Source organism: Nerophis ophidion, linkage group LG04 (genome assembly GCF_033978795.1).
Source record: "Nerophis ophidion isolate RoL-2023_Sa linkage group LG04, RoL_Noph_v1.0, whole genome shotgun sequence".
Classification (NCBI taxonomy): Eukaryota; Metazoa; Chordata; class Actinopteri; order Syngnathiformes; family Syngnathidae; genus Nerophis; species Nerophis ophidion.
This window is the reverse complement of record NC_084614.1, coordinates 53804679-53814598: the sequence shown is the minus strand read 5'-3', so window position 1 is coordinate 53814598 and position 9920 is coordinate 53804679.

Here is a 9920-nt window from a genome sequence, read left to right as displayed (position 1 = left end):
TCGAGTTTGGCAAAGGAAAGGGGGAGATCCAAGTACAGTTAGTTATACTCAAAAACGAATTGATAAAATGGGAAATAACTTCCAGATTCAATTTCAGGAAGAAAAAACATAAAGGGAACTTGTTTGTGAAATTGCATCTGAACGCCATTGTTCCTTCCCAGCAGGCACCAGACATTAAAACATTGTTGAAAACTTATTGAATTACGTCCTGGCATTGAGCAACTCAAACCTAACGTTGGAACAAAATGCTTTTTGAGAACGTTTAACCAATGTATAGTTTCTGACGTTGTTTTGACCATTACATTTTGGTCATTTCCCAACCAATATTCTACAACACAAATACAACGTCAGAACAACATGAGGTTTATTCAGTGTCAGGTTGTGACGTGGACTTGACCATTGCAATTTGGTAATTTCCCAACCAACAACGTGGATCCAACGTTAGACATCAGCGTTGTCCCAATTTACAAATTTTGCAACGTTGTTTCAAAGTCAGTTTCAGAGGACATGTGTGTATAATCAACCTTGTATCAATGTCTTGTGCGTGCTGGGTTCAAGCCACCAACATGGTTCAAAAAGGGTATTTATACATGTTTTACATTAGTATGCTGTTTACTACACATGTACTGTACATGGTGAGAATCATAAAACAATTGGAAAATAACCAGCGGGTTACATTGTGGTCATCTATGAGCATGCATTTGTAGTTTACAAACTGTTAAGTGTGTCAGTCAGTTTACAAAAGGTCAATTGGAGACTCTAAATTGTTTAGAGGTGTAAATGGTTGGTTGTTAAAATGTGTCTAGAGGGGTCGGCAACCCGCGGCTCCGGAGCCGCATGTGGCTCTTGGATCACTCTGATGTGTCTCAGCTGCATACTTGCCGACCCCCCATTTTTCCGGGGGGTTTTCCGGATTTCAGTGTCTCTCCCAGAAATCTACCCAGGATAACATTGTCAGATTTTCACCCGGACAACAATATTGAGGGCGTGCCGTGATGGAAATGCCTTAAACGTCCTCTCGACCATGTCGTCGCGTCCGCTTTGAAACTATGCTATCTGAGTGCCGGCCGGCCACATCTAGTGTGCTGACTCAACGCACAAGCGACTGCAAGGCATACTTGTTCAACAGCCATACAGGTTACACTGAGGGTTGTGCTATAAACAACTTTAACACTCTTACTAATATGCGCCACACTATGAACCCACACCAAACAAGAATGACAAACACATTTCGGGAGAACATCCGCACTGTAACACAACATAAAGACAACAGAACAAATACCCAGAATCCCATGTATTACACCCCCTTGTGTGTCAATTGAGGTAGGCGGAGTTGGGGGCGGCGGTGTTTGGTGGTAGCGGGGGTGTATAATGTAGCCCGGAATAGTTTGGGATACATGGGATTCTGGGTATTTGTTCTGTTGTGTTTATGTTGTGTTACAGTGCAGATGTTCTCCCGAAATGTGTTTGTCATTCTTGTTTGGAGTCGTTTACAGTGTGGGGCATATTAGTAAGAGTGCTAAAGTTGTTTATTTTACAACCCTCAGTGTAACCTGTATGGCTGTTGAACAAGTTTGCCTTGCAGTCCCTTGTGTGTGTCTGCAGAAACCTCATACAACACGTGAATGAGATGGTAAGCTGTGTGTTACGGTTGTAGAGTGTGCTAAACGCATTGTCATCACAGCAGGCCTTTATAATTGTTGTTTGGTTGAAAACCAGCAGGCAGTCGAGAGAATAGTTGCTTTGAAACTTGTTAGTCTCCCGGAAAAATTGAGATGGTTGGCAAATGTGATGTTGTCAAACGGCATTCAAATAAAACTCACAGGCCGCACTAATATTAAATTTTCATATTAAGGTGCGGGCCGCGTGTCTGAGACCCCTGTTTAATACATAGCACAAAGCAAAAAAAAACTTTGTACGCTGTGTTATTTCATTTTAAATTTCAAAAGAGTCTTGTGGCTGCCATAGTTTTCTTTATTTTGTGAAACGGGTCAAAATGGCTCTTTGAGTGGTAAAGGTTGCCAACCCCTGGTCTAGACCAAAGTTCAACTGGGAGAAGCTCCAGCCAAGTGGCAGAAAGTCAATGAACTTTCTTGTGTGTGCGTGCGTGTGTGTATGTAACAGCTGGTAGTGTTTCTCCCATTAAAATGTTTTCTTTCACTAACGCCAAGCAAAAATACGTTGACCGAGCATTTTAAGCCGTTTACAGTGTATTTCTAAGCAAAGGCAAAGAAGAAGCAAGCGGTGTTTTTACAGCCTCTACTGTATATCAGGGGTGTCCAAACTGATTAAAACACAGAACCACACACGGAAAAATAAAATAATGCAAGAGAAGCCACTTTGATATTTTTTTTACAATTTCATAAAGGGGCAAAAAAATATGTATGTAAAATAGTATGCCGCACTTTGGACACTTCTGCTGCTCATGTTGTCCATCAGATCCATGTTGTTTTACACTCGATTTCAGTAGATTGCCGATCTTTGGTGTGCCCCGGGGCAAATCTCCCTGCAGGGATTTTTTTCTGTCTTCAAATGCATTGCCAGTTGGAGGCATCTAACACACCTTGTAATGCTCTATAATAGAGAACAGGCACAGGGAATATAACCCTTAGTACAGTGGTTCTCAACCTTTTTTCTGTGATGTACCCCCTGTGAACATTTTTTTAATTCAAGTACCCCCTAATCAGAGCAAAGCATTTTTGGTTGAAAAAAAAGAGATAAAGAAGTAAAATAAAGCACTTTGTCATCAGTTTCTGATTTATTAACTTGCATAACAGTGCAAAATATTGCTCATTTCTAGTGGTCTTTCTTGAACTATTTGGAAAAAAACATATAAAAATACCTAAAAACTTGTTGAAAAATAAACAAGTGATTCAATTATGAATAAAGATTTCTACACATAAAAGTGATCATCAACTCAAAGTGCCCTCTTTGGGGATTGTAATAGAGATCCATCTGGATCCATGAACTTAATACTAAACATTTCTTCTCAAAAAAAAAAAAAATCTTTAACATCAATATTTATGGAACATGTCCACAAAAAATCTGGCTGCCAACACTGAATATTGCATTGTTGTATTTTTACATTCATATTTTGTTGAAGTGTTATTCAATAAATATATTTATAGAGGATTTATGAATTGTTGCTCTTTTTAGAATATTTAAAAAAAATCTCACGTACCACTTGGCATACCTTCAAGTACCCTCAGGGGTACGCCTACCCCATTTGAGAACCACTGCCTTAGTATATACCTGGGTTCTAATTCGAAGGCTCTAACAAAAAATTCTGCCTTTGCAAAGATAATGATGAGGCGTCGAAACTGGAGGATAAATAAAAATTAACATCATCTCAAAAAAGTCACATAAAATATATGTAAAAATAAAATTTAAATACTAAATTTCGAACTACCTCACCGACAGGCCACAGTACGTCAGACTGAAGGACATCACGTCTGACACTGTGATCAGCAGCACCGGAGCGCCGCAGGGAACGGTGCTGGCCCCTCTTCTCTTCACCCTGTACACCGCTGACTTCTGCTACAACTCAGAGCTGTGTCACATCCAGAAGTTCGCGGATGACACAGCCATCGTCGGGTGCATCAGGGACGGCAGAGAGGAGGAGTTTCAGAACCTGGTGAGGGACTTTGTTGTCTGGTGCCACACGAACCTCTTGCAGCTCAATCCGTCAAAGACCAAGGAGCTGGTCATTGACTTTGGGAGGTCGAGTCCACGGTCACAACCTATTGTGATCGAGGGAGTTGAGGTACGGACCATGGACTCATTCAAGTACCTCGGGGTTTGGGTGGACAATAAGCTTGACTGGACTGTTAACACGGACCACCAGTACAAGAAAGGACACAGCAGGCTGTACTTCCTCAGGAGACTGCACTCCTTCAACATTTGTAAAAAACTTCTGTGGATGTACTACCAGTCTGTGGTTACCAGTGTTCTGTTCTACATAGTAGTGTGCTGGGGGGGCAGTACATCTAGGAAGGACAGCTCCAGACTTGAGAAAATGATCAGGGGGGCCGGTTCTACAATCGGAATGAAGCTGGACTCAATGGTGACGGTGGCAGAGAAGAGGACTGTTGACAAACTAGTGAGCCTCCTGGATGATGCCAGTCACCCTCTGGATAGCGTTATCAGTAGCCAGAGGAGCCTCTTCAGTGCTAGACTGCTTCATCCCAAGTGCAGGACTAATAGACTAAAAAACTCATTTGTCCCACACGCCATTAGACTGTACAACTCCTCTCTGGGGCGGGGGGTGGAGGGTACAAGGATGACAGGGGATGCCAAACAATAACAGTGCAATACGTTTTCATAACATGGTCACTACTGCCTACTTTCTCTTGTTATATTCTTATTTTACTGTTATATTTTTATTTCCATTGTTGCTTTTTATTTTATTATTCTTATTGTAATATTTCTCTATTTTGTTTCCATTTAAACCCCCATTGTTTACTTTTTACTTTTTTAAAAATTGATCTCAACTCTGTACTCTGCTGCTGGAATTTTAAGAAGGAATCAATAAAGTACTATCCATCTATATATCTATCTATCTATCTATCTATCTATCTAAATAAATAATTACAACAATAAATGGTAAGTATTAGTAGTGATAGTTGTAATATATACACATTTTAAAATAACAGAATATAAATGTAAAATGTAAAATCTGATAAAAAAAAAAAGTGCTTTTAACTTTTTTTTTTTTTTCTTTTAAAATCTTTGAAGTCCAAAGGCTCTCCAGTAGGCTGTTTCATGGGTGAGGGGTCATAGTGGCTAAATGCCATCTCACCTTGGGTCTTTGTTCTGGTATTAGGTAAAGATAAAAGGGCCTCAGATATGGTAAAAGCAAGTCAAATAGATTCACAAAAAAGTAATAACATGAATTTAATTTGGGCGGACGGGGACCCAATGCAGCTGGTTTATAGTGTAATGTGGTCCTGCCCTCTGGTCCCCATCAGCAAGTGTGCGGCTAAGTTTTGTAATAATTGTAGATTTGTACAATTTTTGTGGGGTACACCAGGGCAACACAACACTTAGATTAAAAATAATGAGACCTCGGATAAGCGGAAGATGATGGATGGATGGATGGATGGAGGCCTAAAATTGAGCCTTGGGGAACCCCACACCTTATTTCATAGTCCCCGAGTAACATGTATTCATACCTACATAAAAACATAATTGTTAGAAGTCAACATTCATTTACAGTTTGCGTATTACTGTGGTGATTCATGTTCCCTATATTTTGGTTACTCGCTGAAAGGAAGCAAAATATTACCTACAGCTGTCAGCATGATTCATTGCATTTAAACACAGCTGCATAATCCAACAAAGTTATTAAAACTGAACAAGATCATCTTTGTAAAGGAAGCGTTTTACTCATTTGTTGGTGCAAATGTTGACACATGCTCCATTTAAAAAGATCACTCCCAGCAGTAAGGACAAAAAAAAAAAAAAAAAAGTTTTTAAAGTGCAGTAAATGCAGAGACATTTGTCACATCTACAGCAAACATCTGTTCCGCCAACACTGACGCGCGCGCGTGTGTGTGTGTGTGTGTGTGTGTGTGTGTGTGTGTGTGTGTGTGTGTGTGTTAAAGCCACCTGGTGATCAAAATGATCATATGTGCTGAAAAATTGTCACCACAAACACTCAAACTGACTCATACTGACTCGTACTGTGATTGATCCCATCTGGGGAAAATGCTGGAGTAAGTGATTTTTAAAAAGTAAATAAATTTAAAAAAGCAAAGAAAAAGCCTCAAAAATGTTTTATTTGTTTTTGAACAATGTTGCCCCAAAACCATAATGCGACCACAATAATGCAGATATAGTGCCATTATCCTGGTAATGGCCAAAAATGAAGGAAAAAAGTTGTTTGCAAGAAATATATCTGCATTTGACAGTTCTTATACGAATGTTTTATTTGCTAAGGGCTTTCAAACATCGCAGTACAAGTAATCAATTGTTTTGTCATGGTTTGTGCGGAAATTCTTAAAAGGTAACTGTTAGAAAGCCCAGTTTGTTTTTTTGCCCACTGTAACCGTGTTTTTCATCGAGCGTTGAGGTTTCACGCTTTGTTCAGCCTGTACTTGAACACACCATTGTAATGTGAAATGTATGTTATTTTATGTGTTGTGTGTTTTAACTTTAACACACAGTTCTTCTAACCAGTTTAATACCATGGAGACATCTCACACCTTGACAGCCTTATTGTTTTAGCTCCATGTACTTTATGACAGGGTAAAACCGAAAGTGGAAAAATAAACCATATAAGATTTCATTTGTTTCACTTACAATGCCTAACAATGAAGAGTGCTTTACAAATAGTGTTACGGACACACCTTTTAAACAAAGAGACATTTCCAGTTAAGCAAGACAATGAGGAGATTGAAAAGGTACAGTAGTTCAAAGGTCAAATCTGTCTTGAAGTATACTCAGCATTTATGCATTAATGCATTTATTTGAGTATTTTTTATAAAAACTTCACCAAATATCCTATTATTTAGGAAGGAACTTTAATGCCATTGCACAAGTGAAACAAAATGTCATTTTCAGCACAAACCCATTCAATAGCAGACACGTACAGGGGGACAGAACATAAACGCTGATGGGTCGCCACGCAGGTGTTGGGATGGGATGAGTAAAAAAAAAATTAAAAAAAATTTAAGAGTCGATCCCAGACTAATCTCCTATGAGGGTGTGGGGGCTGCTCAGTCTGGGGTCAGGAAAAAAAAATATCGGAGTTCTCTGTTGTACGATATACTTTTATTTAGTTAGATATAATTGTACTTGTACACATTGGAGAGTTTTTTGCAAAAGGATGATATTGCTTTTATTTTCTACAAAAAAGTAATGCAACAACAAAACAATATCGACATAGTTGAAGAACCACTTTAGGCAAATGTTAAAAAATACTAAAATCAAATAACCATTCTCCTTCGCTCATCAGAATTTAGTAGGATATTGCCCAAAAGTAGAAAATCTCCATAATGTATTGGGTTTGCTTGAAAAAGACTGTTACATTTCTTGAAAATCATATGGCCTTTGGCTAAATAGTCATTGTTCACTACAAAAACAGTCATCATAGACTTTGTAGTTTTGCAATTTTAAAACTGATTCCCTCATTTTGCAGGAAAATGCTTAATCCTCAAAACGTTTTGTGATTTCCTAGAACACTCTTGTGACATAAGCATTACCTGCTAATAGGCTTACATGAAAAGTTACATCATAAGCACAAGTATTAATATATATTTTTTTTATATTTGGCCCCTCATTGACTATTTGGCTGTGGCAAATAGACAACAATCGGTTCTATTCTCCAGTATAACGATTGTCACATTTGGCATTAAAGAAAATATGGTGTCAAAGAAGACATGATACCCTTTTGGATTAAACAGAAAGAAAAAGATGTTGGAAAAACATCTGACACAATACAAAAAAAAGAGCAGATGAAGGGAGTGGTAAGGAGCACTTGTCAAGCATGCTACACACGAACACACTAAGCTGGTAAATGATGCAGCAACATTCTTCAAATTAGTACTTTCATTCCTCACTTTGGTATATCCTCAAATAGTGGCTGGGTGTCTGCTCATAAATATAAATGAAAATTAAATAAATATTCATTAAGTATGACAAAAAAAGCACACATTGGCAGGCTCTCACTGCCATGCAGCAAGTGCAAGCCTAAACTACCACACAATGATCAACACACCAGTAAACAATAACTCAACGTTCAAATAGTACATTTGGTTGGCACTCTTACCCTCATTGGTTTAAATTAAGATTAGTATTTTTTTTGTACATGCAGAGTTTGTTTTTCTTATTTCATGGCCGTGGACATCTAATGTTACTATGGTCTATGGTCTTATAATACGGAGATTACACGATGTCCGTAGAAGAACGCCATCCTTTCAAATTTAATTTTAAACAACTTCCTAGCCCCTTCCTGCACCGTCACTGATTGTCACTGTCAACTGTAGTGCACAGCATTAGTGTTGGTCTTGTAAAATAGTTGTCCTAGGTTCAATTTCTGGCTGTAGTCACTTCAAGAAGGTTTGCAAATTCTGTTATTTGGCACCAAAAAATAAAATTACTGAACAATTTATTTCCCATAAATTAGTTTTAGTACAAAACATGCATCAAATTCAAGTCAATATCCATTCAAAGAAAGAATGAAAACAGTTGAACATGTAAAGTTTGAAAGGTGTAAGGGAGACCCTAAATAAAATTTTGCCTCGGGCCCCAATTTTAGACAGGAGCGGCCCCAGGGTCTACATACGTTTGTTTGACACACGCATGTTTAAAATACAGCCATTTAGTTTTCGCATTGAAAATAAATGTTGACATTGAAACAAAAGATCTAGATCTAGACGTATTGGCACAGAAAAATAAAACACGGGCATTAAAAAAACGAGTAATTTTTTTATACTTTGAAGTGTTTGTTTTTTAAGTCTTGGTTTTACGGATTTCCACTTAAGTGACATTTTGCAACCCTCACTGTTTGAATTTCAAAATCGTTGTGAGCCTTAAATCCCGCCCTCTTCTGGCTTTTAGCGTGTAAACCAGGGGTCCCCAAACTACGGCCCGCGGGCCAGATCCGGCCCGCCAGCGTCCAAAATACGGCCTGCGGGAAGTACCAAGTTTAAAAAACATATAAACAATTAGTTTTGATTATTTTTTTTAAATCTGTCCTTTCTAATTCATTTTCTACTGCTTGTTACTCTGTGTCTCCTAGCCGCTCAGGCTAATCATATTGTCTAAAAATAAAAAATGTATTTTTCCATCGATGGAGTGCGCACTTGATGTCATGTTTTCAGTCAATTAAGTCAATTAGTACAAGAGGAATATGTATGTATGTGTATATATGTATATATATATATATATATATATATATATATATATATATATATATATGTATGTATGTATGTATGTGTGGGAAAAAAATCACAAGACTACTTCATCTCTACAGAACTGTTTCATCTTCTGATGATTGAGGGAACCCCTCATGAAACAGTTCTGTAGAGATGAAGTAGTCTTGTGATTTTTTTCCACACATACATATTGCGCTCTACCACGGTATCAAGCACTATTCTCTGGATAATCCAATCAAGACATATATATATATATATATATATATATATATATAGTGAGAGTAAAAAGTATTTGATCCCTTGCTGGTTTTGTTGGTTTGCCCACTAATAAAGACATGATCGTTCCATACTTTTAATGGTAGATGTATTCTAACATGGAGAGACAGAATATCAAAAAGAAAATCCAGAAAATAACTTTAAGGAATATATTTTAATTGATTTGTATTTCATTGAGGGAAAAAAATATATTTAATCCCCTAGTGTGCATTAGGATTTCTGGCTTTCACAGAGCAGTTAGACACTCCCAATCAACTTGGGAATTGAAGACTGAATTGAAGACACCTGTTCTAACTAATCACCTGTATAAAAGACACCTGATCAGAGACTCAGACAGATTCCAAGCTCTCCAACATGGGTAAGACAAAAGAACTCTCTCAAGACCTCAGAGACAGGATTGTTGACCTGCACAAATCTGGAATGGGCTACAAAAACATTAGCAAGATGCTGGGAATCAAAGTAACAACCATTGGTGCAACTGTTAGAAAATTTAAAAAGTATAACATGACCATCAACAGACCTTGATCTGGTGCTCCACAGAAGATTTCACCTCGTGGGGTTGCAATGATCATGAGAACTGTGAGAAATCATCCTGCAACCACTCAGCAGGAGTTAGTGAATGACCTCAAGGCAGCTGGGACCACAGTCACCAGGAAAACAGTTGGCAACACTTTGCGACGGAATGGGTTAAAATCCTGCAGTGCCCGAAAGGTACCCCTGCTTAAAATGGCACAGGTGGAGGCCCGCCTAAAGTATGCCAATGATCAC